Below are 27,975 nucleotides of genomic sequence, written 5' to 3' on the forward strand. Positions count from 1 at the left end.
ACTTAATTTAAATTCAAATTATTAGCTAGCGCTCTCGGCAACGGCCACATCACGCTGAAAACACTGGTTCTCGTCCGGTCACCGAAGTTAAGCAGCGTCGAGCGCAGTCAGTACTTTTGAACACTGCGTGCCGTTGGCTTTTTCCTTTTTGTTTCCTCTTTTAATTTCCACCAGATATGAAAAAAGCAAACATATCTTCTTTTTGTTATTGAATTATAAAGATGAAGGTTAATTAAATTCAAATTATTATTTAGCACTGTCGGCAACAGCCATATCACGCTGAAAACAACAGTTCTCGTTCGATCACCGAAGTAAGCAGCGTCGAGCGCAGTCAGTACTTGTGAGGGAGACCACTTAGGAACACTGCATGCCGTTGGCTTTTTCACTTTTTTTTCCTCTTTTAAATTCCTATAGATATGAAAAAAGCAAACATATTTTCTTTTTGTTATTGTTTTAAAAAGATGAAGGTTAATTTGTCTCACTTAATTTAAATTCGAATTATTAGCTAGCGCTCTCGGCAACGGCCATATCACTCTGAAAACACTGGTTCACGTCCGATCACCGAAGTTAAGCAGCGTCGAGCGCAGTCAGTACTTTTGAACACTGCGTGCCGTTGGCTTTTTCCTTTTTACCTCTCCGAGTGACGTATGTCACGGAGAGGTTCTAATTTCGACGTGTGTGTGTGTCTGTCTGTGTGTTTGTCTGTTGTTACACCCACGTGACCGCGTTCGCAGTTTCCAAATCGGAGCAAACGTGTTCGCCATTTCCGAACTGCTTTCACAGTCACGGAAATGGCTCCTTTACTTGAGTTCTCACACCACCATCTTCTCGTCTTTGTCCATCCCACACGGACACCAGTCTGTACTTACTGGCTTCTAATCACCACCATCTTTTGGTCTTCGTCCATCCCACATGGACACCAGTCTGTATTCATTGGCTTCTAATCACCACCATCTTCGGGTCTTCGTCCATTCCACTTGGACACCAGTCTGTACATACTGGCTTCTAATCTCCACTATCTTTTGGTCTTCGTCCATCCCACATGGCCACCAGTCTGTACATACTGGCTTCTAATCACCACCATCTTCTGGTCTTCGTCCATCCCACTTGGACACCAGTCTGTACATACTGGCTTCTAAACACCACCATCTACTGGTCTTCCGTCTATTCCACATAGACACCAATCTGTCTTATTGGCTTCTAACTCCATAGTCATCGTTTGGTTTAAGACATTCGCGGCGATCAGCTAGGGTTACGAGAAACGTCTAGCCTCCCTAGGGTGGGTTGTCCACCAAAGGTTTTCGCAATTGCGGTTGTTCTTGCTTTTAGCTGTAGTTCGACACCCTTATATACTACCTATTTGAGTAAGGTAATGCAACCGGCGTATGCTTCATTTCAAACGTCAAAATTAGTCAAGTCTCTCAAGAATGTCTAATTGTTCTTTATCAACGCGATGTAACGCTCTATAAGGCGAACAACTAACGAAGAAAATATTTAATATTAATTATATTTATTTTAATATTTAAGATAATCTAGTTTCTCAACTCAAAATTAAAACGGAAAGAGTTAAAAAGCAGCCTATGTTTTAGTCTGTGTGTGTCCGTCCGTTAGTGCACCGCGTTAGCAGTTCGCTTTGTTTTGTGGAAAGAAATCCTACAAAACCTTAATATTTGGTTTTCTCATAATATATTATTAATATATGGAAATATTTTTCGTAATTTCGATGCCTTTAGTGGTTTTGTAGCTATAAAGCTCTGTTTCATTCTGATATCCCAAGAATATTTTTTATTATTATTATTTGAAATCGATGTTTATATATTACTTAAGCTATACTACATCTGTTTATAGCATAATTCTTTCTAAAGTGATTTCAAGAAGAACGCAACTATATTGGGCAAATGAACTTTTATTTGTCATTAGGCCTAGTGAACCAAAAAGTAAACGCTTGGGTTTGGTTTTCGTGTCTGTAATACAGAGACATTAACGGTTCAGAGTGAGCCGAAAGTTAAATACACTTTTAAATAATTAGGCTTAGACTTTATAATCATGGTGGAAATCTGGGCCGCGTTCAGCAGAGCTCAGCGCTGTCAGGCGCTGTTAGCAGTGTCATCCAGAACGGGATTTTGTTATTGAATTTTGACGTCACGGTGCTCAGTGAGCCAGCGCGGTCTTCAAGGAAAATAGTCGGGTTTTTGGATAACGTGACGTAAAACGCGTAGTTCTCAGCTTGGCGAAAAAGCATGGAGGAATTAATACAAATAGCTCTTGCTGATTCTGATGGGACTATAGCTATTTAATTGGCGTGAAACAAGTTGATCACGCGAGAGCGGCGAGAAGTTTAAGAGACATGTTAGTTTCTATGTTTAATTATAAAAGTTGTTCTTATCTATCTCCATAAATATGTTATCATACAATTTTTGTTAAGCCTTTGTACCTTGCACGCTTTATTGCGCTAGCTTCATTTTTAAAAGACCGATGACCGGAGAAAAGCTATGACGACAGATCTCACCAGAAAACGTTTTCCAAAATCCGCTGTCTTTTTTGGTGAGCTCTGCTGAACGCAGCCCAGATCAGTGAAAGGTCTGATCGTAATCGGATTATAGCTTCGTGTGTTCATGCTTTTTATGGTGCGCATTTACCTTCAGTGTGTGTAGCCACAAATTAGCTTTGGTGTTATGTAACTTTAATCGTCATGTTGACAAACTAAGAAAATTGTTGAGGTGAAAGGAGAGGATAGTGTTTACATGGCAACCCTGTTGTGAATATGGCTTTGAACATAGAGGGTATACAGTTGAGGAGTAGCAAATTGGGCCTTTACAAACACGTAAAGGTAATATCCCTCCAAAGTTTTATCTCTTCATTTCCGGTTTTTCCCCCATCGGATGATTTTAATGTGTACAAGTATATCCTTATTGGATGTAAAATGTCGTCTGATTTACAGTATATTTGCTATGCTTTGTATACTGCTTTAATATTTCATAAATTTTAACTTCAGTATTTGTTCATAAAAAAAGAAACATTTCCATAACTGGGTAAATAAGTTTGTAGGTAGTCCTTCTCTTGACTCGGAGAGGTAATATTTTGGTTTTCCCAACTTGTTGTTTCCTCTTTTAATTTCCACCAGATATGAAAAAAGCAAACATATCTTCTTTTTGATATTGAATTATAAAGATGAAGGTTAATTAAATTCAAATTATTAACTAGCACTGTCGGCAACGGCCATATCACGCTGAATACACCGGTTCTCGTCCGATCACCGAAGTTAAGCAGCGTCGAGCGCAGTCAGTACTTGGGAGGGAGACCACTTAGGAACACTGCGTACGGTTAGCTTTCTCAATTTTTTTCCTCTTTTAAATTCCAATAGATATAAAAAAAGCAAACATATTTTCTTTTTGTTATTGTTTTAAATAGATAAAGGTTAGTTTGTCTCACTTAATTTAGATTCGAATTATTAACTAGCACTCTCGGCAACGGCCATATCACGCTGAAAACACCGGTTCTCGTCCGATCACCGAAGTTAAGCAGCGTCGAGCGCAGTCAGTACTAGGGAACACTGCGTGCCGTTGGCTTTTTCCTTTTTGTTTCCTCTTTTAAATTCCACCAGATATGAAAAAAGCAAACATATTTTCTTTTTGTTATTGTTTTAAAAAGATGAAGGTTAATTTGTCTCACTTAATTTAAATTCAAATTATTAGCTAGCGCTCTCGGCAACGGCCATATCACGCTGAAAACACTGGTTATTGTCCGGTCACCGAAGTTAAGCAGCGTCGAGCGCAGTCAGTACTTTAGAACACTGCTTGCCGTTGGCTTTTTCCTTTTTGTTTCCTCTTTTAATTTCCACCAGATATGAAAAAAGCAAACATATCTTCTTTTTGTTATTGAATTATAAAGATGAAGGTTAATGAAATTCAAATTATTAACTAGCACTGTCGGCAACGGCCATATCACGCTGAAAACAACAGTTCTCGTCCGATCACCGAAGTTAAGCAGCGTCGAGCGCAATCAGTACTTGGGAGGGAGACCACTTAGGAACACTGCTTGCCGTTGGCTTTTTCACTTTTTTTTCCTCTTTTAAATTCCTATAGATATGAAAAAAGCAAACATATTTTCTTTTTGTTACTGTTTTAAAAAGATGAAGGTTAATTTGTCTCACTTAATTTAAATTCGAATTATTAGCTAGCGCTCTCGGCAACAGCCATATCACGCTGAAAACACTGGTTCTCGTCCGATCACCGAAGTTAAGCAGCGTCGAGCGCAGTCAGTACTTGGGAGGGAGACCACTTAGGAACACTGCGTACCGTTAGCTTTCTCAATTTTTTTCCTCTTTTAAATTCCAATAGATATAAAAAAAGCAAACATATTTTCTTTTTGTTATTGTTTTAAATAGATAAAGGTTAGTTTGTCTAACTTAATTTAGATTCGAATTATTAACTAGCACTCTCGGCAACGGCCATATCACGCTGAAAACACCGGTTCTCGTCCGATCACCGAAGTTAAGCAGCGTCGAGCGCAGTCAGTACTTGGGAACACAGCGTGCCGTTGGCTTTTTCCTTTTTGTTTCCTCTTTTAAATTCCACCAGATATGAAAAAAGCAAACATATTTTCTTTTTGTTATTGTTTTAAAAAGATGAAGGTTAATTTGTCTCACTTAATTCAAATTCGAATTATTAACTAGCACTCTCGGCAACGGCCATATCACGCTGAAAACACCGCTTCTCGTCCGATCACCGAAGTTAAGCAGCTTCGAGCGCAGTCAGTACTTGGGAACACAGCGTGCCGTTGGCTTTTTCCTTTTTGTTTCCTCTTTTAAATTCCACCAGATATGAAGAAAGCAAACATATCTTCATTTTGTTATTGTTTTATAAAGATGAAGGTTAATTTGTCTCACTTACTTTAAATTCGAATTATTAACTAGCACTCTCGCCAACGGCCATATCACGCTGAAAACACCGGTTCTCGTCCGATCACCGAAGTTAATCCGCGTCGAGCGCAGTCAGTACTTGGGAACACTGCGTGCCGTTGGCATTTTCCTTTTTGTTTCCTCTTTTAATTTTCACCAGATATGAAAAAAGCAAATATATCTTCTTTTTGTTATTGTTTTATAAAGATGAAGGTTAATTAAATTCAAATTATTAACTAGCACTGTCGGCAACGGCCATATCACGCTGAAAACAACGGTTCTCGTCCGATCACCGAAGTTAAGCAGCGTCGAGCGCAGTCAGTACTTATGAGGGAGGACACTTAGGAACACTGCTTGCCGTTAGCTTTTTCACTTTTTTTTCCTCTTTTAAATTCCTAGAGATATGAAAAAAGCAAACACATTTTCTTTTTGTTATTGTTTTAAAAAGATGGCTAATTTGTCTCACTTAATTTAAATTCGAATTATTAACTAGCACTTTCGGCAACGGCCATATCACGCTGAAAACCACGGTTCTCGTCCGATCACCGAAGTTAAGCAGCGTCGAGCGCAGTCAGTACTTGGGAGGGAGACCACTTAGGAACACTGCATGCCGTTGGCTTTTTCACTTTTTTTCCTTTTTTAAATTCCTATAGATATGAAAAAAGCAAACATATTTTCTTTTTGTTATTGTTTTAAAAAGATGAAGGTTAATTTGTCTCACTTACTTTAAATTCGAATTATTAACTAGCACTCTCGGCAACGGCCATATCACGCTGAAAACACCGGTTCTCGTCCGATCACCGAAGTTAATCAGCGTCGAGCGCAGTCAGTACTTGGGAGGGAGGCCACTTAGGAACACTGCATGGCGTTAGCTTTTTCACTTTTTTTTTTGTCTTTTAAATTCCAATAGATATGAAAAAAGCAAACATATTTTCTTTTTGTTATTGTTTTAAAAAGATGAAGGTTAATTTGTCTCACTTAATTTAAATTCGAATAATTAACTAGCACTCTCGGCAACGGCCATATCACGCTGAAAACAACGGTTCTCGTCCGATCACCGAAGTTAAGCAGCGTCGAGCGCAGTCAGTACTTATGAGGGAGGACACTTAGGAACACTGCTTGCCGTTAGCTTTTTCACTTTTTTTTCCTCTTTTAAATTCCTAGAGATATGAAAAAAGCAAACACATTTTCTTTTTGTTATTGTTTTAAAAAGATGGTTAATTTGTCTCACTTAATTTAAATTCGAATTATTAACTAGCACTTTCGGCAACGGCCATATCACGCTGAAAACAACGGTTCTCGTCCGATCACCGAAGTTAAGCAGCGTCGAGCGCAGTCAGTACTAGGGAACACTGCGTGCCGTTGGCTTTTTCCTTTTTGTTTCCTCTTTTAAATTCCACCAGATATGAAAAAAGCAAACATATTTTCTTTTTGTTATTGTTTCATAAAGATGAAGGTTAATTAAATTCAAATTATTAACTAGCACAGTCGGCAACGGCCATATCACGCTGAATACACCGGTTCTCGTCCGATCACCGAAGTTAAGCAGCGTCGAGCGCAGTCAGTACTTGGGAGGGAGACCACTTAGGAACACTGCGTACCGTTAGCTTTCTCAATTTTTTTCCTCTTTTAAATTCCACCAGATATGAAAAAAGCAAACATATATTCTTTTTGTTATTGTTTTAAAAAGATGAAGGTTATTTTGTCTCACTTAATTCAAATTCGAATTATTTTTAACTAGCACTCTCGGCAACGGCCATATCACGCAGAAAACATCGCTTCTCGTCCGATCACCGAAGTTAAGCAGCGTCGAGCGCAGTCAGTACTTGGGAGGGAGGCCACTTAGGAACACTGCATGCCGTTAGCTTTTTCACTTTTTTTTTGTCTTTTAAATTCCAATATATATGAAAAAAGCAAACATATTTTCTTTTTGTTATTGTTTTAAAAAGATGAAGGTTAATTTGTCTCACTTAATTTAAATTCGAATTATAAACTAGCACTCTCGGCAACGACCATATCACGCTGAAAACACCGGTTCTCGTCCGATCACCGAAGTTAAGCAGCGTCGAGCGCAGTCAGTACTTGGGAGGGAGACCACTTAGGAACGCTGCGTACCGTTAGCTTTTTCAACAACCAACCTTTCGGTTAACAGCCGAACGCACTAACCATTGCGCCACGGAAGCCCAAAAATTAAATGGTCGTCAGGTATTGTGGAAAAACTCTGACTTTTTACATCACATCTGAGACCTCACAACACTGTTCCCGGGTGCGCTCGAACCACCAACCTTTTGAATAACAGCTGAGCGCGCTAACCATTGCGCCACGGAAGCTCAGAAATTAAATGGTTGTCAGGTATTGTGGTAAAGTTATGACTTTTCACGCTACATCTGAAACCCCAAAACACCTCTTCCGGGTGGGCTCGAACCACAAACCTTTCGGTTAACAGCTGAACGCGCTAACCATTGCGTCACGGAAGCCCAAAAATTAAATGTTCGTCAGGAATTGTGGAAAAACCTTGGCTTTTTACGTTACATCTGAGACCCCACAACACCTCTCCCGGGTGGGCTTGAACCACCAACCTTTCGGTTAACAGCCGAACGCGCTAACCACTGCTCCACGGAAGCCCAAAAATTAAATGGTCGTCAGGTATTGTGGAAAAACTCTGACTTTTTACGTCACATCTGAGACCTCACAACACTGCTCCCGGGTGGGCTCGAACCACCAACCTTTCGAATAACAGCTGAGCGCGCTAACCATTGCGCCACGGAAGCTCGGAAATTAAATGTTCGTCAGGTAATGTGGAAAAACTTTGGCTTTTTACGTTACATCTGAGACTCCAAAACACCTCTCCCGGGTGGGCTTGAACCACCAACCTTTCGGTTAACAGCCGAACGCGCTAACCATTGCGCCACGGAAGCCCAAAAATTAAATGTTCGTCAGGTATTGTGGAAAAACTTTGACTTATCACGCTACATCTGAGACCCCACAACACCTCTCCGGGTGGGCTCGAACCACCAACCTTTCGGTTAACAGCTGTACGCGCTAACCATTGCGCCACGGAAGCCCAAAAGTTAAATGTTCGTTAGGTAATGTGGAAAAACTCTGACTTTTTACGTCACATCTGAGACCTCACAAAACCGCTCCCGGGTGGGCTCGAACCACCAACCTTTTGAATAACAGCTGAACGCGCTAACCTTTGCACCACGGAAGCCCAAAAATTAAATGTTCGTCAGGTATTGTGGAAAATCTTTGGCTTTTTACGTTACATCTGAGACCCCACAACACCTCTCCCGGGTGGGCTCGAACCACCAACCTTTCGGCTAACAGCTGAACGCGCTAACCATTGCGCCACGGAAGCCGAAAAATTAAATGTTCGTCAGGTATTGTGGAAAAACTTTGGCTATTTACGTTACATCTGAGACCCCACAACACCTCTCCCGGGTTGGCTCGAACCACCAACCTTTCGGTTAACAGCTGAACGCGCTAACCATTGCGCTACGGAAGCCCAAAAATTAAATGTTCGTCAGGTATTTTGGAAAACTCTGACTTTTTACGTCACATCTGAGACCTCACAACACCTCTCCCGGATAGGCTCGAACCACCAACCTTTCGGTTAACAGCCGAACGCGCTAACCATTGCGCCACGGAAGCCCAAAAAGTAAATGGTTGTCAGGTATTGTGGAAAAGTTATGACTTTTCACGCTACATATGAGACCCCACAACACCTCTCCCGGGTTGGCTCGAACCACCAACCTTTCGGTTAACAGCTGAACGCGCTAACCATTGCGCTACGGAAGCCCAAAAATTAAATGTTCGTCAGGTATTGTGGAAAAGTTATGACTTTTCACGCTACATCTGAGACTCCATAACACCTCTCCCGGGTGGGCTCGAACCACCAACCTTTCGGTTAACAGCTGAACGCGCTAACCTTTGCGCCACGGAAGCCCAAAAATTAAATGTTCGTCAGGTATTGTGGAAAATCTTTAGCTTTTTACGTTACATCTGAGACCCCACAGCACCTCTCCCGGGTGGGCTCGAACCACCAACCTTTCGGTTAACAGCTGAACGCGTTAACCATTGCGCCACGGAAGCTCAGAAATTAAATGTTTGTCAGGTATTGTGGAAAAGTTATGACTTTTCACGCTACATCAGAGACCACACAACATCTCTCCCGGGTGAGCTCGAACCACCAACCTTTCGGTTAACAGCCGAACGCGCTAACCATTGTGCCACGGAAGCCGAAAAATTTAATGGTCGTCAGGTATTGTGGAAAATCTTTGGCTTTTTACGTTACATCTGAGACCCCACAACACCTCTCCCGGGTGGGCTCGAACCACCAACCTTTCGGTAAACAGCTGAACGCACTAACCATTGCGGCACGGAAGCCCAAAAATTAAATGTTCGTCAGGTATTGTGGAAAAACTCTGATATTTTACGTTATATCTGAGACCTCACAACACCGCTCCCGGATAGGATCTAACCAACAACCTTTTGAATAACAGCTGAGCGCAATAACCATTGCGCCACGGAAGCTCAGAAATTAAATGCTTGTCAGGTATTGTGGAAAAACTCTGACTCTTTACGTCACATCTGAGACCTCACAAAACCGCTCCCGGATGGGCTCGAACCACCAACCTTTCGGTTAACAGCCGAACGCGCTAACCATTGCGCCACGGAAGCCCAAAAAGTAAATGGTTGTCATGTATTGTGGAAAAGTTATCACTTTTCACGCTACATCTGAGACCCCACAACACCTCTCCGGGGTGGGCTCGAACCACCAATCTTTCGGTTAACAGCTGAACGCGCTAACCATTGCGCCACGGAAGCCCAAAAATTAAATGTTCGTCAGGTATTGTGGAAAAACTTTGACTTTTCACGCTACATCAGAGACCACACAACATCTCTCCCGGGTGAGCTCGAACCACCAACCTTTCGGTTAACAGCCGAACGCGCTAACCATTGTGCCACGGAAGCCGAAAAATTTAATGGTCGTCAGGTATTGTGGAAAATCTTTGGCTTTTTACGTTACATCTGAGACCCCACAACACCTCTCCCGGGTGGGCTCGAACCACCAACCTTTCGGTAAACAGCTGAACGCGCTAACCATTGCGGCACGGAAGCCCAAAAATTAAATGTTCGTCAGGTATTGTGGAAAAACTCTGACTTTTTACGTCACATCTGAGACCTCACAACACAGCTCCCGGTTGTGCTCGAACCACCAACCTTTCGGTTAACAGCCGAACGCGCTAACCATTGCGCCACGGAAGCCCAAAAATTAAATGTTCGTCAGGTATTGTGGAAAATCTTTGGCTTTTTACGTTACATCTGAGACCCCACAACACCTCTCCCGGGTGGGCTCGAACCACCAACCTTTCGGTTAACAGCTGAACGCGCTAACCATTGCGCCACGGAAGCCGAAAAATTAAATGTTCGTCAGGTATTGTGGAAAAACTTTGGCTTTTTACGTTACATCTGAGACCCCACAACACCTCTCCCGGGTTGGCTCGAACCACCAACCTTTCGGTTAACAGCTGAACGCGCTAACCATTGCGCTACGGAAGCCCAAAAATTAAATGTTCGTCAGGTATTGTGGAAAAACTCTGACTTTTTACGTCACATCTGAGACCTCACAAAACCGCTCCCGGATAGGCTCGAACCACCAACCTTTCGGTTAACAGCCGAACGCGCTAACCATTGCGCCACGGAAGCCCAAAAAGTAAATGGTTGTCAGGTATTGTGGAAAAGTTATGACTTTTCACGCTACATCTGAGATCCCACAACACCTCTCCCGGGTTGGCTCGAACCACCAACCTTTCGGTTAACAGCTGAACGCGCTAACCATTGCGCTACGGAAGCCCAAAAATTAAATGTTCGTCAGGTATTGTGGAAAAACTCTGACTTTTTACGTCACATCTGAGACCTCACAACACTGCTCCCGGGTGGGCTCGAACCACCAACCTTTTGAATAACAGCTGAGCGCAATAACCATTGCGCCACGGAAGCTCAGAAATTAAATGCTTGTCAGGTATTGTGGAAAAGTTATGACTTTTCACGCTACATCTGAGACTCCATAACACCTCTCCCGGGTGGGCTCGAACCACCAACCTTTCGGTTACCAGCTGAACGCGCTAACCTTTGCGCCACGGAAGCCCAAAAATTAAATGTTCGTCAGGTATTGTGGAAAATCTTTAGCTTTTTACGTTACATCTGAGACCCCACAGCACCTCTCCCGGGTGGGCTCGAACCACCAACCTTTCGGTTAACAGCTGAACGCGTTAACCATTGCGCCACGGAAGCTCAGAAATTAAATGTTTGTCAGGTATTGTGGAAAAGTTATGACTTTTCACGCTACATCAGAGACCACACAACATCTCTCCCGGGTGAGCTCGAACCACCAACCTTTCGGTTAACAGCCGAACGCGCTAACCATTGTGCCACGGAAGCCGAAAAATTTAATGGTCGTCAGGTATTGTGGAAAATCTTTGGCTTTTTACGTTACATCTGAGACCCCACAACACCTCTCCCGGGTGGGCTCGAACCACCAACCTTTCGGTAAACAGCTGAACGCGCTAACCATTGCGGCACGGAAGCCCAAAAATTAAATGTTCGTCAGGTATTGTGGAAAAACTCTGACTTTTTACGTCACATCTGAGACCTCACAACACAGCTCCCGGTTGTGCTCGAACCACCAACCTTTCGGTTAACAGCCGAACGCGCTAACCATTGCGCCACGGAAGCCCAAAAATTAAATGTTCGTCAGGTATTGTGGAAAATCTTTGGCTTTTTACGTTACATCTGAGACCCCACAACACCTCTCCCGGGTGGGCTCGAACCACCAACCTTTCGGTTAACAGCTGAACGCGCTAACCATTGCGCCACGGAAGCCGAAAAATTAAATGTTCGTCAGGTATTGTGGAAAAACTTTGGCTTTTTACGTTACATCTGAGACCCCACAACACCTCTCCCGGGTTGGCTCGAACCACCAACCTTTCGGTTAACAGCTGAACGCGCTAACCATTGCGCTACGGAAGCCCAAAAATTAAATGTTCGTCAGGTATTGTGGAAAAACTCTGACTTTTTACGTCACATCTGAGACCTCACAAAACCGCTCCCGGATAGGCTCGAACCACCAACCTTTCGGTTAACAGCCGAACGCGCTAACCATTGCGCCACGGAAGCCCAAAAAGTAAATGGTTGTCAGGTATTGTGGAAAAGTTATGACTTTTCACGCTACATCTGAGATCCCACAACACCTCTCCCGGGTTGGCTCGAACCACCAACCTTTCGGTTAACAGCTGAACGCGCTAACCATTGCGCTACGGAAGCCCAAAAATTAAATGTTCGTCAGGTATTGTGGAAAAACTCTGACTTTTTACGTCACATCTGAGACCTCACAACACTGCTCCCGGGTTGGCTCGAACCACCAACCTTTTGAATAACAGCTGAACGCGCTAACCTTTGCGCCACGGAAGCTCAGAAATTAAATGCTTGTCAGGTATTGTGGAAAAGTTATGACTTTTCACGCTACATCTGAGACTCCATAACACCTCTCCCGGGTGGGCTCGAACCACCAACCTTTCGGTTACCAGCTGAACGCGCTAACCTTTGCGCCACGGAAGCCCAATAATTAAATGTTCGTCAGGTATTGTGGAAAATCTTTAGCTTTTTACGTTACATCTGAGACCCCACAGCACCTCTCCCGGGTGGGCTCGAACCACCAACCTTTCGGTTAACAGCTGAACGCGTTAACCATTGCGCCACGGAAGCTCAGAAATTAAATGTTTGTCAGGTATTGTGGAAAAGTTATGACTTTTCACGCTACATCAGAGACCACACAACATCTCTCCCGGGTGAGCTCGAACCACAAACCTTTCGGTTAACAGCCGAACGCGCTAACCATTGTGCCACGGAAGCCGAAAAATTTAATGGTCGTCAGGTATTGTGGAAAATCTTTGGCTTTTTACGTTACATCTGAGACCCCACAACACCTCTCCCGGGTGGGCTCGAACCACCAACCTTTCGGTAAACAGCTGAACGCGCTAACCATTGCGGCACGGAAGCCCAAAAATTAAATGTTCGTCAGGTATTGTGGAAAAACTCTGACTTTTTACGTCACATCTGAGACCTCACAACACAGCTCCCGGTTGTGCTCGAACCACCAACCTTTCGGTTAACAGCCGAACGCGCTAACCATTGCGCCACGGAAGCCCAAAAATTAAATGTTCGTCAGGTATTGTGGAAAAACTCTGATATTTTACGTTATATCTGAGACCTCACAACACCGCTCCCGGATAGGATCTAACCAACAACCTTTTGAATAACAGCTGAGCGCAATGACCATTGCGCCACGGAAGCTCAGAAATTAAATGCTTGTCAGGTATTGTGGAAAAACTCTGACTCTTTACGTCACATCTGAGACCTCACAAAACCGCTCCCGGATGGGCTCGAACCACCAACCTTTCGGTTAACAGCCGAACGCGCTAACCATTGCGCCACGGAAGCCCAAAAAGTAAATGGTTGTCAGGTATTGTGGAAAAGTTATCACTTTTCACGCTACATCTGAGACCCCACAACACCTCTCCGGGGTGGGCTCGAACCACCAACCTTTCGGTTAACAGCTGAACGCGCTAACCATTGCGCCACGGAAGCCCAAAAATTAAATGTTCGTCAGGTATTGTGGAAAAACTTTGGCTTTTTACGTTACATCTGAGACCCCACAACACCTCTCCCGGGTGGGCTGGAACCACGAACCTTTCGGTTAACAGCTGAACGCGCTAACAATTGAGCTACGGAAGCCCAAAAACTAAATGTTCGTCAGGTATTGTGGAAAAACTCTGACTTTTTACGTCACATCTGAGACCTCACAACACTGCTCCCGGGTGGGCTCGAACCACCAACCTTTCGAATAACAGCTGAGCGCAATAACCATTGCGCCACGGAAGCTCAGAAATTAAATGCTTGTCAGGTATTGTGGAAAAGTTATGACTTTTCACGCTACATCTGAGACTCCATAACACCTCTCCCGGGTGGGCTCGAGCCACCAACCTTTCGGTTAACAGCTGAACGCGCTAACCTTTGCGCCACGGAAGCCCAAAAATTAAATGTTCGTCAGGTATTGTGGAAAATCTTTGGCTTTTTACGTTACATCTGAGACCCCACAACACCTCTCCCGGGTGGGCTGGAACCACGAACCTTTCGGTTAACAGCTGAACGCGCTAACCATTGAGCTACGGAAGCCCAAAAACTAAATGTTCGTCAGGTATTGTGGAAAAACTCTGACTCTTTACGTCACATCTGAGACCTCACAAAACCGCTCCCGGATGGGCTCGAACCACCAACCTTTCGGTTAACAGCCGAACGCGCTAACCATTGCGCCACGGAAGCCCAAAAAATAAATGTTCGTCAGGTATTGTGGAAAAACTCTGACTCTTTACGTCACATCTGAGACCTCACAAAACCGCTCCCGGATGGGCTCGAACCACCAACCTTTCGGTTAACAGCCGAACGCGCTAACCATTGCGCCACGGAAGCCCAAAAAGTAAATGGTTGTCAGGTATTGTGGAAAAGTTATCACTTTTCACGCTACATCTGAGACCCCACAACACCTCTCCGGGGTGGGCTCGAACCACCAACCTTTCGGTTAACAGCTGAACGCGCTAACCATTGCGCCACGGAAGCCCAAAAATTAAATGTTCGTCAGGTATTGTGGAAAAACTTTGGCTTTTTACGTTACATCTGAGACCCCACAACACCTCTCCCGGGTGGGCTGGAACCACGAACCTTTCGGTTAACAGCTGAACGCGCTAACCATTGAGCTACGGAAGCCCAAAAACTAAATGTTCGTCAGGTATTGTGGAAAAACTCTGACTTTTTACGTCACATCTGAGACCTCACAACACTGCTCCCGGGTGGGCTCGAACCACCAACCTTTCGAATAACAGCTGAGCGCAATAACCATTGCGCCACGGAAGCTCAGAAATTAAATGCTTGTCAGGTATTGTAGAAAAGTTATGACTTTTCACGCTACATCTGAGACTCCATAACACCTCTCCCGGGTGGGCTCGAGCCACCAACCTTTCGGTTAACAGCTGAACGCGCTAACCTTTGCGCCACGGAAGCCCAAAAATTAAATGTTCGTCAGGTATTGTGGAAAATCTTTAGCTTTTTACGTTACATCTGAGACCCCACAACACCTCTCCCGGGTGGGCTCGAACCACCAACCTTTCGGTTAACAGCTGAACGCGCTAACCATTGAGCTACGGAAGCCCAAAAATTAAATGTTCGTCAGGTATTGTGGAAAAACTCTGACTTTTTACGTCACATCTGAGACCTCACAACACTGCTCCCGGGTGGGCTCGAACCACCAACCTTTCGGTTAACAGCCGAACCCGCTAACCATTGCGCCACGGAAGCCCAAAAATTAAATGTTCGTCAGGTATTGTGGAAAATCTCTGATATTTTACGTTATATCTGAGACCTAACAACACCGCTCCCGGATAGGATCTAACCAACAACCTTTTGAATAACAGCTGAGCGCAATAACCATTGCGCCACGGAAGCTCAGAAATTAAATGCTTGTCAGGTATTGTGGAAAAACTCTGACTCTTTACGTCACATCTGAGACCTCACAAAACCGCTCCCGGATGGGCTCGAACCACCAACCTTTCGGTTAACAGCCGAACGCGCTAATCATTGCGCCACGGAAGCCCAACAAATGAATGTTAGTCAGGTATTGTGGAAAAACTCTGATATTTTACGTCACATCTGAGACCTCACAACACTGCTCCCGGGTGGGCTTGAACCACCAACCTTTTGAATAACAGCTGAACGCGCTAACCTTTGCGCCACGGAAGCCCAAAAATTAAATGTTCGTCAGGTATTATGGAAAATCTTTGGCTTTTTACGTTACATCTGAGACCCCACAACACCTCTCCCGGGTGGACTCGAACCACGAACCTTTCGGTTAACAGCTGAACGCGCTAATCATTGCGCCACGGAAGCTCAGAAATTAAATGTTTGTCAGGTATTGTGGAAAAGTTATGACTTTTCACGCTACATCAGAGACCACACAACATCTCTCCCGGGTGAGCTCGAACCACAAACCTTTCGGTTAACAGCCGAACGCGCTAACCATTGTGCCACGGAAGCCGAAAAATTTAATGGTCGTCAGGTATTGTGGAAAATCTTTGGCTTTTTACGTTACATCTGAGACCCCACAACACCTCTCCCGGGTGGGCTCGAACCACCAACCTTTCGGTAAACAGCTGAACGCGCTAACCATTGCGGCACGGAAGCCCAAAAATTAAATGTTCGTCAGGTATTGTGGAAAAACTCTGACTTTTTACGTCACATCTGAGACCTCACAACACAGCTCCCGGTTGTGCTCGAACCACCAACCTTTCGGTTAACAGCCGAACGCGCTAACCATTGCGCCACGGAAGCCCAAAAATTAAATGTTCGTCAGGTATTGTGGAAAAACTCTGATATTTTACGTTATATCTGAGACCTCACAACACCGCTCCCGGATAGGATCTAACCAACAACCTTTTGAATAACAGCTGAGCGCAATAACCATTGCGCCACGGAAGCTCAGAAATTAAATGCTTGTCAGGTATTGTGGAAAAACTCTGACTCTTTACGTCACATCTGAGACCTCACAAAACCGCTCCCGGATGGGCTCGAACCACCAACCTTTCGGTTAACAGCCGAACGCGCTAACCATTGCGCCACGGAAGCCCAAAAAGTAAATGGTTGTCAGGTATTGTGGAAAAGTTATCACTTTTCACGCTACATCTGAGACCCCACAACACCTCTCCGGGGTGGGCTCGAACCACCAACCTTTCGGTTAACAGCTGAACGCGCTAACCATTGCGCCACGGAAGCCCAAAAATTAAATGTTCGTCAGGTATTGTGGAAAAACTCTGACTTTTTACGTCACATCTGAGACCTCACAACACTGCTCCCGGGTGGGCTCGAACCACCAACCTTTTGAATAACAGCTGAGCGCAATAACCATTGCGCCACGGAAGCTCAGAAATTAATTGCTTGTCAGGTATTGTGGAAAAGTTATGACTTTTCACGCTACATCTGAGACTCCATAACACCTCTCCCGGGTGGGCTCGAACCACCAACCTTTCGGGTAACAGCTGAACGCGCTAACCTTTGCGCCACGGAAGCCCAAAAATTAAATGTTCGTCAGGTATTGTGGAAAATCTTTAGCTTTTTACGTTACATCTGAGACCCCACAACACCTCTCCCGGGTGGGCTCGAACCACCAACCTTTCGGTAAACAGCTGAACGCGCTAACCATTGCGGCACGGAAGCCCAAAAATTAAATGTTCGTCAGGTATTGCGGAAAAACTCTGACTTTTTACGTCACATCTGAGACTTCACAACACTGCTCCCGGGTGGGCTCGAACCACCAACCTTTCGGTTAACAGCTGAACGCGCTAACCATTGCGCTACGGAAGCCCAAAAATTAAATGTTCGTCAGGTATTGTGGAAAATCTTTGGCTTTTTACGTTACATCTGAGACCCCACAACACCTCTCCCGGGTGGGTTCGAACCACCAACCTTTCGGTTAACAGCTGAACGCGCTAACCATTGCGCCACGGAAGCCCAAAAATTAAACGTTCGTCAGGTATTGTGGAAAAACTCTGACTTTTTACGTCACATCTGAGACCTCACAACACAGCTCCCGGTTGTGCTCGAACCACCAACCTTTCGGTTAACAGCGGAACGCGCTAACCATTGCGCCACGGAAGCCCAAAAAGTAAATGGTTGTCAGGTATTGTGGAAAAGTTATCACTTTTCACGCTACATCTGAGACCCCACAACACCTCTCCGGGGTGGGCTCGAACCACCAACCTTTCGGTTAACAGCTGAACGCGCTAACCATTGCGCCACGGATGCCCAAAAATTAAATGTTCGTCAGGTATTGTGGAAAAACTTTGGCTTTTTACGTTACATCTGAGACCCCACAACACCTCTCCCGGGTGGGCTGGAACCACGAACCTTTCGGTTAACAGCTGAACGCGCTAACCATTGAGCTACGGAAGCCCAAAAACTAAATGTTCGTCAGGTATTGTGGAAAAACTCTGACTCTTTACGTCACATCTGAGACCTCACAAAACCGCTCCCGGATGGGCTCGAACCACCAACCTTTCGGTTAACAGCCGAACGCGCTAACCATTGCGCCACGGAAGCCCAAAAATTAAACGTTCGTCAGGTATTGTGGAAAAACTCTGACTTTTTACGTCACATCTGAGACCTCACAACACAGCTCCCGGTTGTGCTCGAACCACCAACCTTTCGGTTAACAGCCGAACGCGCTAACCATTGCGCCACGGAAGCCCAAAAAGTAAATGGTTGTCAGGTATTGTGGAAAAGTTATCACTTTTCACGCTACATCTGAGACCCCACAACACCTCTCCGGGGTGGGCTCGAACCACCAACCTTTCGGTTAACAGCTGAACGCGCTAACCATTGCGCCACGGAAGCCCAAAAATTAAATGTTCGTCAGGTATTGTGGAAAAACTTTGGCTTTTTACGTTACATCTGAGACCCCACAACACCTCTCCCGGGTGGGCTGGAACCACGAACCTTTCGGTTAACAGCCGAACGCGCTAACCATTGCGCCACGGAAGCCCAAAAAATAAATGTTCGTCAGGTATTGTGGAAAAACTCTGACTCTTTACGTCACATCTGAGACCTCACAAAACCGCTCCCGGATGGGCTCGAACCACCAACCTTTCGGTTAACAGCCGAACGCGCTAACCATTGCGCCACGGAAGCCCAAAAAATAAATGTTCGTCAGGTATTGTGGAAAAACTCTGACTCTTTACGTCACATCTGAGACCTCACAAAACCGCTCCCGGATGGGCTCGAACCACCAACCTTTCGGTTAACAGCCGAACGCGCTAACCATTGCGCCACGGAAGCCCAAAAAGTAAATGGTTGTCAGGTATTGTGGAAAAGTTATCACTTTTCACGCTACATCTGAGACCCCACAACACCTCTCCGGGGTGGGCTCGAACCACCAACCTTTCGGTTAACAGCTGAACGCGCTAACCATTGCGCCACGGAAGCCCAAAAATTAAATGTTCGTCAGGTATTGTGGAAAAACTTTGGCTTTTTACGTTACATCTGAGACCCCACAACACCTCTCCCGGGTGGGCTGGAACCACGAACCTTTCGGTTAACAGCTGAACGCGCTAACCATTGAGCTACGGAAGCCCAAAAACTAAATGTTCGTCAGGTATTGTGGAAAAACTCTGACTTTTTACGTCACATCTGAGACCTCACAACACTGCTCCCGGGTGGGCTCGAACCACCAACCTTTCGAATAACAGCTGAGCGCAATAACCATTGCGCCACGGAAGCTCAGAAATTAAATGCTTGTCAGGTATTGTGGAAAAGTTATGACTTTTCACGCTACATCTGAGACTCCATAACACCTCTCCCGGGTGGGCTCGAGCCAGCAACCTTTCGGTTAACAGCTGAACGCGCTAACCTTTGCGCCACGGAAGCCCAAAAATTAAATGTTCGTCAGGTATTGTGGAAAATCTTTAGCTTTTTACGTTACATCTGAGACCCCACAACACCTCTCCCGGGTGGGCTCGAACCACCAACCTTTCGGTTAACAGCTGAACGCGCTAACCATTGAGCTACGGAAGCCCAAAAATTAAATGTTCGTCAGGTATTGTGGAAAAACTCTGACTTTTTACGTCACATCTGAGACCTCACAACACTGCTCCCGGGTGGGCTCGAACCACCAACCTTTCGGTTAACAGCCGAACGCGCTAACCATTGCGCCACGGAAGCCCAAAAATTAAATGTTCGTCAGGTATTGTGGAAAATCTCTGATATTTTACGTTATATCTGAGACCTAACAACACCGCTCCCGGATAGGATCTAACCAACAACCTTTTGAATAACAGCTGAGCGCAATAACCATTGCGCCACGGAAGCTCAGAAATTAAATGCTTGTCAGGTATTGTGGAAAAACTCTGACTCTTTACGTCACATCTGAGACCTCACAAAACCGCTCCCGGATGGGCTCGAACCACCAACCTTTCGGTTAACAGCCGAACGCGCTAATCATTGCGCCACGGAAGCCCAACAAATGAATGTTAGTCAGGTATTGTGGAAAAACTCTGATATTTTACGTCACATCTGAGACCTCACAACACTGCTCCCGGGTGGGCTTGAACCACCAACCTTTTGAATAACAGCTGAACGCGCTAACCTTTGCGCCACGGAAGCCCAAAAAATAAATGTTCGTCAGGTATTGTGGAAAATCTTTGGCTTTTTACGTTACATCTGAGACCCCACAACACCTCTCCCGGGTGGACTCGAACCACGAACCTTTCGGTTAACAGCTGAACGCGCTAATCATTGCGCCACGGAAGCCCAACAAATGAATATAAGTCAGGTATTGTGGAAAAACTCTGATATTTTACGTTACATCTGAGACCTCACAACACCGCTCCCGGATAGGCTCGAACCAACAACCTATTGGTTAACAGCTGAACGCGCTAACCGTTAAGCCACGGAAGCCCAAAAATTAAACGTTCGTCAGGTATTGTGGAAAAACTCTGACTTTTTACGTCACATCTGAGACCTCACAACACAGCTCCCGGTTGTGCTCGAACCACCAACCTTTAGGTTAACAGCCGAACGCAATAACCATTGCGCCACGGAAGCCCTAAAATTAAATGTTCGTCAGGTATTGTGGAAAAATAGCCTACTAAAAATGAAGCAGAAAAATAGACATACAAGATCACTAGAGCTATTAGATTTACCTAAATGTAACACTTCAAAAAAATTCACGTCAATATTTTATACGGGAATAAAATTATATAACACAATATCACCTGAAATTCAAGCAAAACCGACTTTAACTAGATTTAAAAAGACTATAAAATCACTAATAGAAGAAAAAAATAATAAAACCTTTACTTTTTTATTTAATTTGTTTTTATAAAGCCACTTTTGGCATAACCAATTGTTAAATTTTTACCTCTCCGTGTGACGTAGTCCAGGAGAGGTTCTGTAACGGCCGTGTCTGTGTGTGTGTCTGTCTGTGTGTCTGTCTGTGTGTCTGTGTGTGTGTCTGTGTGTCTGTCTGTCCGTTGTTACACCCACGTGACCGCGTTCGCAGTTTGCGTATCGGAGCAAACGTGTTCGCCATTTCCGAACTGCTTTCACAGTCACGGAAATGGCTCCTCTACTTGAGTTCTCACACCACCATCTTCTGGTCTTTGTCCATCCCACACGGACACCAGTCTGTTCTTACTGGCTTCTAATCACCACCATCTTCTGTTCTTTGTCAATCCCACATTGACACCAGTCTGCACTTACAGTGGCTTCTAACACCACCATCCACTGGTCTTCCGTCTATTCCACATAGACACCAATCTGTATCATTGGCTTCTACTCCATTATCATCGTTTGGTTTTAGGATATACGCGGCGATCAGCTAGGGTTACGAGAAACGTCTAGCCTCCCTAAGGTGGGATCGCCACCAAAGGTTTTCGCAATTGCGCTTTTTCCTTACTATTATAATGGAAACGAATCGTATATATACCCCAAATTTGAAAAAAGCGGGCAAGAGGAGTACCCTTCACTTTTAACGTCAATATTAGCAAAGTTTGAGAAGATAATAGGTATAACTTTATTTTAAACGATTTAACTATTATTAATGTTAATTATTGAAGATTAAAATAATTAAAAATAATTATATTTATTTAAATATTAAAGATAAACCTCTCGTGCAAAGAGAGATATTATCATTGCCTCCTATATCTACCAAGTCCCGTGCATGCGATATATTTCCTTCATTGCCTCCTATATCTATCAAGGCCCGTGCATTGTGATATATTTCATTCATTGCCTCCTATATCTATCAAGGCCCGTGCATTGCGATATATTTTTCAAAACAACAACAAAAATGGGAAACCCCAACTCAGAAACATAATAACGTTTTCATTGGATACTTAAGTTTATGTAATCTTCTTGACACGGAGAGGTAATATTTTGGTTTTCCCAACTTGTTTATATTATACCATGCCACTGTTCAATTTTAAGTGGATATAACATAAATTTATTAATTCTTTTTTCATGAATCTTTAACACTAATTATTATAATACACCATTGTTAAATCTATTTTTTAAATTAAATTGTAGTATTAAATTAAGCAGATAGGCACGGGGCTTACAAGTCACAATGTGACTTAGCCCCGTAGTAAACTGTATATGTAATGAAAAGTAAAAAATAAACATTTTGAATTTGAATTTAAACTTTGGCTTATTACGTTACATCTGAGACCCCACAACACCTCTCCCGGGTGGGCTCGAACCACGTACCTTTCGGTTAACAGCTGAACGCGCTAATCATTGCGCCACGGAAGCCCAGCAAATGAATGATAGTCAGGTATTGTGGAAAAACTCTGATATTTTACGTTACATCTGAGACCTCAAAACACCGCTACCGGATAGGCTCGAACCACCAACCTATTGGTTAACAGCCGAACGCGCTAACCATTGAGCCACGGAAGCTCGGAAATTAAATGGTTGTCAGGTATTGTGGAAAAGTTATGACTTTTCACGCTACATCTGAGACCCACAACACCTCTCCCGGGTGGGCTCGAACCACCAACCTTTCGGTTAACAGCTGAACGCGCTAACCATTGCGCCACGGAAGCCCAAAAATTAAATGTTCGTCAGGTATTGTGGAAAAACTTGGGCTTTTTACGTTACATCTGAGACCTCACAACACCGCTCCCGGATAGGCTCGAACCAACAACCTATTGGTTAACAGCTGAACGCGCTAGTCATTAAGCCACGGAAGCCCAAAAATTAAACGTTCGTCAGGTATTGTGGAAAAACTCTGACTCTTTACTTCACATCTGAGACCTCACAAAACCGCTCCCGGATAGGCTCGAACCACCAACCTTTCGGTTAACAGCCGAACGCGCTAACCATTGCGCTACGGAAGCCCAAAAACTAAATGTTCGTCAGGTATTGTGGAAAAGTTATGACTTTTCACGCTACATCTGAGACCCCACAACACCTCTCCCGGGTTGGCTCGAAACCACCAACCTTTCGGTTAACAGCCGAACGCCCTAACCATTGCGCCACGGAAGCCCAAAAATTAAATGTTCGTCAGGTATTGTGGAAAAACTTTGGCTTTTTACGTTACATATGAGACCCCACAACACCTCTCCCGGGTGGGCTCGAACCACCAACCTTTCGGTTAACAGCTGAACGCGCTAACCATTGCGCTACGGAAGCCCAAAAATTAAATGTTCGTCAGGTATTGTGGAAAAACTCTGACTTTTTACGTCACATCTGAGACCTCACAACACTGCTCCCGGGTGGGCTCGAACCACCAATCTTTTGAATTACAGCTGATCGCAATAACCATTGCGCCACGGAAGCTCAGAAATTAAATGCTTGTCAGGTATTGTGAAAAAGTTATGACTTTTCACGCTACATCTGAGACTCCATAACACCTCTCCCGGGTGGGCTCGAACCACCAACCTTTCGGTTAACAGCTGAACGCGCTAACCTTTGGCCACGGAAGCCCAACAAATGAATATTAGTCAGGTATTGTGGAAAAACTCTGACTTTTTACGTCACATCTGAGACTTCACAACACTGCTCCCGGGTGGGCTCGAACCACCAACCTTTTGGTTAACAGCTGAACTCGCTAACCATTAAGCCACGGAAGCCCAAAAATCAAACGTTTGTCAGGTATTGTGGAAAAACTCTGACTCTTTACGTCACATCTGAGACCTCACAAAACCGCTCCCGGATGGGCTCGAACCACGAAACTTTCGGTTAACAGCTGAACGCGCTAATCATTGCGCCACGGAAGCCCAACAAATGAATGTTAGTCAGGTATTGTGGAAAAACTCTGATATTTTACGTTACATCTGAGACCTCAAAACACCGCTACCGGATAGGCTCGAACCACCAACCTATTGGTTAACAGCCAAACGCGCTAACCATTGAGCCACGGAAGCTCGGAAATTAAATGGTTGTCAGGTATTGTGGAAAAGTTATGACTTTTCACGCTACATCTGAGACCCCACAACACCTCTCCCGGGTGGGCTCGAACCACCAACCTTTCGGTTAACAGCTGAACGCGCTAACCATTGCGCCACGGAAGCCCAAAAATTAAATGTTCGTCAGGTATTGTGGAAAAACTTTGGCTTTTTACGTTACATCTGAGACCCCACAACACCTCTCCCGGGTGGGCTCGAACCACGAACCTTTCGGTTAACAGCTGAACGCGCTAATCATTGCACCACGGAAGCCCAACAAATGAATATTAGTCAGGTATTGTGGAAAAACACTGATATTTTACGTTACATCTGAGACCTTACAACACCGCTCCCGGATAGGCTCGAACCAACAACCTATTGGTTAACAGCTGAACGCGCTAACCATTAAGCCACGGAAGCCCAAAAATTAAACGTTCGTCAGGTATTGTGGAAAAACTCTGACTTTTTACGTCACATCTGAGACCTCACAACACAGCTCCCGGTTGTGCTCGAACCACCAACCTTTCGGTTAACAGCCGAACGCGCTAACCATTGCGCCACGGAAGCCCAAAAATTAAATGTTCGTCAGGTATTGTGGAAAAAACACTGACTCTTTACGTCACATCTGAGACCTCACAAAACCGCTCTCGGATGGGCTCGAACCACCAACCTTTCGGTTAACAGCCGAACGCGCTAACCATTGCGCCACGGAAGCCCAAAAAGTAAATGGTTTTCAGGTATTGTGGAAAAGTTATGACTTTTCACGCTACATCTGAGACCCCACAACACCTCTCCCAGGTTGGCTCGAACCACCAACCTTTCGGTTAACAGCTGAACGCGCTAACCATTGCGCTACGGAAGCCCAAAAATTAAATGTTCGTCAGGTATTGTGGAAAAACTCTGACTTTTTACGTCACATCTTTGACTTCACAACACTGCTCCCGGGTGGGCTCGAACCACCAACCTTTTAAATAACAGCTGAACGCGCTAACCTTTGCGCCACGGAAGCCCAAAAATTAAATGTTCTTCAGGTATTGTTGAAAAACTCTGACTCTTTACGTCACATCTGAGACCTCACAAAACCGCTCCCGGATGGGCTCGAACCACCAACCTTTCGGTTAACAGCCGAACGCGCTAACCATTGCGCCACGGAAGCCCAAAAAGTAAATGGTTGTCAGGTATTCTGGAAAAGTTATGACTTTTCACGCTACATCTGAGACCCCACAACACCTCTCCCGGGTTGGCTCGAACCACCAACCTTTCGGTTAACAGCTGAACGCGCTAACCATTGCGCTACGGAAGGCGAAAAATTAAATGTTCGTCAGGTATTGTGGAAAAACTCTGACTCTTTACGTCACATCTGAGACCTCACAACACTGCTCCCGGGTGGGCTCGAATCACCAACCTTTTGAATAACAGCTGAGCGCAATAACCATTGCGCCACGGAAGCTCAGAAATTAAATGCTTGTCAGGTATTGTGAAAAAGTTATGACTTTTCACGCTACATCTGAGACTCCATAACACCTCTCCCGGGTTGGCTCGAACCACGAACCTTTCGGTTAACAGCTGAACGCGCTAACCATTGAGCTACGGAAGCCCAAAAGTTAAATGTTCGTCAGGTATTGTGGAAAAACTGACTTTTTACGTCACATCTGAGACCTCACAACACTGCTCCCGGGTGGGCTCGAACCACCAACCTTTTGAATAACAGCTGAGCGCAATAACCATTGCGCCACGGAAGCTCAGAAATTAAATGCTTGTCAGGTATTGTGGAAAAGTTATGACTTTTCACGCTACATCTGAGACTCCATAACACCTCTCCCGGGTGGGCTCGAACCACCAACCTTTCGGTTAACAGCTGAACGCGCTAACCTTTGCGCCACGGAAGCCCAAAAATTAAATGTTCGTCAGGTATTGTGGAAAGTCTTTAGCTTTTTACGTTACATCTGAGACCCCACAACACCTCTCCCGGGTGGGCTCGAACCACCAACCTTTCGGTTAACAGCTGAACGCGTTAACCATTGCGCCACGCAAGCTCAGAAATTAAATGTTTGTCAGGTATTGTAGAAAAGTTATGACTTTTCACGCTACATCAGAGACCACACAACATATCTCCCGGGTGAGCTCGAACCACCAACCTTTCGGTTAACAGCCGAACGCGCTAACCATTGTGCCACGGAAGCCGAAAAATTAAATGGTCGTCAGGTATTGTGGAAAAACTTTGACTTATCACGCTAAATCTGAGACCCCACAACACATCTCCGGGTGGGCTCGAACCACCAACCTTTCGGTTAACAGCTGAACGCGCTAACCATTGCGCCACGGAAGCCCAAAAATTAAATGGTCGTCAGGTATTGTGGAAAAACTCCGACTTTTTACGTCACATCTGAGACCTCACAACACTGCTCCCGGGTGGGCTCGAACCACCAACCTTTTGAATAACAGCTGAGCGCGCTAACCATTGCGCCACGGAAGCTCAGAAATTAAATGTTTGTCAGGTATTGTGGAAAAGTTATGACTTTTCACGCTACCTCTGAGACCCCACAACATCTCTCCCGGGTGAGCTCGAACCACCAACCTTTCGGTTAACAGCCGAACGCGCTAACCATTGTGCCACGGAAGCCGAAAAATTAAATGGTCGTCAGGTATTGTGGAAAAACTTTGACTTATCACGCTACTTCTGAGACCACACAACACCTCTCCCGGGTGGGCTCGAACCACCAACCTTTCGGTTAACAGCCGAACGCGCAAACCATTGAGCCACGGAAGCACGGAACTTAAATGGTTGTCAGGTATTGTGGAAAAGTTATGACTTTTTACGTCACATCTGAGACCTCACAACACAGTTCCTGGTTAGGCTCGAACCACCAACCTTTCGGTTAACAACCGAACGCGCTAACCATTGCGCCACGGAAGCCAAAAAATTAAATGGTCTTCAGGTATTGTGGAAATACTCTGACATTTTACGTTACATCTGAGACCTCACAAAACCCCTCCCGTATAGGCTCGAACCACCAACCTATTAGTTAAAAGCCGAACGCGCTAACCATTGCGCCACGGAAGCCCAAAAATTAAATGGTCGTCAGGTATTGTGGAAAAACTCTGATTTTTACGTCACATCTGAGACTTCTCAACACCTCTCCCGGATGGGCTCGAACCACCAACCTTTCGGTTACCAGCTGAACGCGCTAACCATTGCGCTACGGAAGCCCAAAAATTAAACGTTCGTCAGGTATTGTGGAAAAACTCTGACTTTTTACGTCACATCTGAGACCTCACAACACAGTTCCTGGTTAGGCTCGAACCACCAACCTTTCGGTTAACAGCTGAGCGCGCTAACCATTGAGCCACGGAAGCTCAGAAACTAAATGGTTGTCAGCTATTGTGGAAAAGTTATGACTTTTCACGCTACAACTGAGACCCCATTACACCTCTCCCGGGTGGGCTCGAACCACCAACCTTTCGGTTAACAGGTAAACGCGCTTACAATTGCCCCACGGAAGCCCAAAAATTAAATGTTCGTCAGGTATTGTGGAAAAACTCTGACATTTTACGTTACATCTGAGACCTCACAAAACCGCTCCCGGACAGGCTCGAACCACCAACCTATTAGTTAACAGCCGAGCGCGCTAACCATTGCGCCACAGAAGCCCAAAAATTAAATGGTCGTCAGTTATTGTGGAAAAACTTTGGCTTGCTACGATACATTTGAGATCCCACAAAACCGCTCCCGGGTGGGCTCGAACCACCAACATATTGGTTAACAGCCGAACGCGCTAACCGTTGAGCCGCAGAAGCTCAGAAATTTAATGGTTGTTACGTATTGTGGAAAAGTTTTGACTTTTTACGCTACATCTGAGACCCACAACACCTCTCCTGGATGGGCTCGAAACACCAAGCTTTCGGTTAACAGCTGAACGCGCAAACCATTGCGCCACGGAAGCCCAAAAATTAAATGTTCGTCAGGTATTGTGGAAAAACTCTGACTTTTTACGTCACATCTGAGACCTCACAACACCTCTCCGG

General features: G+C 44.9%; 4 non-coding genes and 16 pseudogenes across 4 annotated transcripts; 16 read left to right on the forward strand and 4 right to left on the reverse strand.

Moving 5' to 3' along the window:
* The first annotated feature begins 36 nt into the window (after window positions 1–36).
* Window positions 37–139, forward strand: LOC149619794 (5S ribosomal RNA; annotated as a pseudogene).
* A 377-nt stretch (window positions 140–516) lies between these two features.
* On the forward strand, window positions 517–619 carry LOC149619795 (5S ribosomal RNA; annotated as a pseudogene).
* A 2,592-nt stretch (window positions 620–3,211) lies between these two features.
* Window positions 3,212–3,330, forward strand: LOC149619796 (5S ribosomal RNA; annotated as a pseudogene).
* Window positions 3,331–3,466: 136 nt separating this feature from the next.
* LOC149619797 (5S ribosomal RNA) lies at window positions 3,467–3,569 on the forward strand (annotated as a pseudogene).
* A 362-nt stretch (window positions 3,570–3,931) lies between these two features.
* On the forward strand, window positions 3,932–4,050 carry LOC149619798 (5S ribosomal RNA; annotated as a pseudogene).
* A 137-nt stretch (window positions 4,051–4,187) lies between these two features.
* Window positions 4,188–4,306, forward strand: LOC149619799 (5S ribosomal RNA; annotated as a pseudogene).
* Window positions 4,307–4,442: 136 nt separating this feature from the next.
* LOC149619800 (5S ribosomal RNA) lies at window positions 4,443–4,545 on the forward strand (annotated as a pseudogene).
* Window positions 4,546–4,922: 377 nt separating this feature from the next.
* On the forward strand, window positions 4,923–5,025 carry LOC149619801 (5S ribosomal RNA; annotated as a pseudogene).
* A 122-nt stretch (window positions 5,026–5,147) lies between these two features.
* On the forward strand, window positions 5,148–5,266 carry LOC149619802 (5S ribosomal RNA; annotated as a pseudogene).
* A 134-nt stretch (window positions 5,267–5,400) lies between these two features.
* Window positions 5,401–5,519, forward strand: LOC149619803 (5S ribosomal RNA; annotated as a pseudogene).
* Window positions 5,520–5,655: 136 nt separating this feature from the next.
* On the forward strand, window positions 5,656–5,774 carry LOC149619804 (5S ribosomal RNA; annotated as a pseudogene).
* Window positions 5,775–5,912: 138 nt separating this feature from the next.
* On the forward strand, window positions 5,913–6,031 carry LOC149619805 (5S ribosomal RNA; annotated as a pseudogene).
* A 134-nt stretch (window positions 6,032–6,165) lies between these two features.
* LOC149619806 (5S ribosomal RNA) lies at window positions 6,166–6,268 on the forward strand (annotated as a pseudogene).
* A 122-nt stretch (window positions 6,269–6,390) lies between these two features.
* LOC149619807 (5S ribosomal RNA) lies at window positions 6,391–6,509 on the forward strand (annotated as a pseudogene).
* A 139-nt stretch (window positions 6,510–6,648) lies between these two features.
* Window positions 6,649–6,767, forward strand: LOC149619808 (5S ribosomal RNA; annotated as a pseudogene).
* A 137-nt stretch (window positions 6,768–6,904) lies between these two features.
* LOC149619809 (5S ribosomal RNA) lies at window positions 6,905–7,023 on the forward strand (annotated as a pseudogene).
* Window positions 7,024–10,977: 3,954 nt separating this feature from the next.
* On the reverse strand, window positions 10,978–11,050 carry TRNAT-GGU (transfer RNA threonine (anticodon GGU)). Its single transcript has one exon. It is a non-coding gene; the product is annotated as a tRNA-Thr (tRNA).
* A 1,397-nt stretch (window positions 11,051–12,447) lies between these two features.
* TRNAT-GGU (transfer RNA threonine (anticodon GGU)) lies at window positions 12,448–12,520 on the reverse strand. The gene has a single exon. It is a non-coding gene; the product is annotated as a tRNA-Thr (tRNA).
* Window positions 12,521–19,650: 7,130 nt separating this feature from the next.
* On the reverse strand, window positions 19,651–19,723 carry TRNAN-GUU (transfer RNA asparagine (anticodon GUU)). Its single transcript has one exon. It is a non-coding gene; the product is annotated as a tRNA-Asn (tRNA).
* Window positions 19,724–27,086: 7,363 nt separating this feature from the next.
* On the reverse strand, window positions 27,087–27,159 carry TRNAT-GGU (transfer RNA threonine (anticodon GGU)). Its single transcript has one exon. It is a non-coding gene; the product is annotated as a tRNA-Thr (tRNA).
* Between the last annotated feature and the right edge of the window lie 816 nt (window positions 27,160–27,975).

The sequence above is a fragment of the Phalangium opilio genome, unplaced genomic scaffold, assembly GCF_054372755.1.
Source record: "Phalangium opilio isolate 3A_F unplaced genomic scaffold, DU_Popi_V2 ptg000209l_1, whole genome shotgun sequence".
Lineage (NCBI taxonomy): Eukaryota > Metazoa > Arthropoda > Arachnida > Opiliones > Phalangiidae > Phalangium > Phalangium opilio.